The following is a 495-nucleotide window of genomic DNA, read 5'->3' as shown; positions in this document are numbered from 1 at the left end:
GCCGCCCAGGCCCGGGGAGGGCGGGTGCCTGGGCGGGGAGGTCACTTAGGACCTCGAAGAGTCCCGCCCCAGAATCCCCACTCCTCAGCCTTCTGCACGGTATTTTCTCGTCACCCTCCCTAGTGCACTATCAGGCTTGGCGGCTGGGAGGATGGCAAATTGGGGTGTCTTCCTTCAGGGCCCGAATTATTCCCTGGGTGTAGGGCAAATAATAAGAAACTTCCACTGAGGAGTTTCAAGGTACCAGACACTGCTCAGCACTTTATGCACGATTCCTGTTCAAGCTTACAACAATCCATTTTGCAGATGCGGAAAGCAAAACATAGTGAGTGACAACAGAAGATAAAAAGTCAGAAAGAAAAAAAGAAAAGAAAAGCTAGGAAGATTCCAAGACCCACTTCGATTCACCACACAGTCCTACCATTTCTTGGCTTTCCCAGCCCACCTCACCTTCCTTCCAAATACCCACTTCTTTCCCCACTCCCCCTGCGTGAT

The sequence above is a fragment of the Mandrillus leucophaeus genome, unplaced genomic scaffold, assembly GCF_000951045.1.
Source record: "Mandrillus leucophaeus isolate KB7577 unplaced genomic scaffold, Mleu.le_1.0 Scaffold666, whole genome shotgun sequence".
NCBI classification, from domain to species: Eukaryota; Metazoa; Chordata; class Mammalia; order Primates; family Cercopithecidae; genus Mandrillus; species Mandrillus leucophaeus.
Note: the sequence above shows the minus strand (reverse complement) of the source record.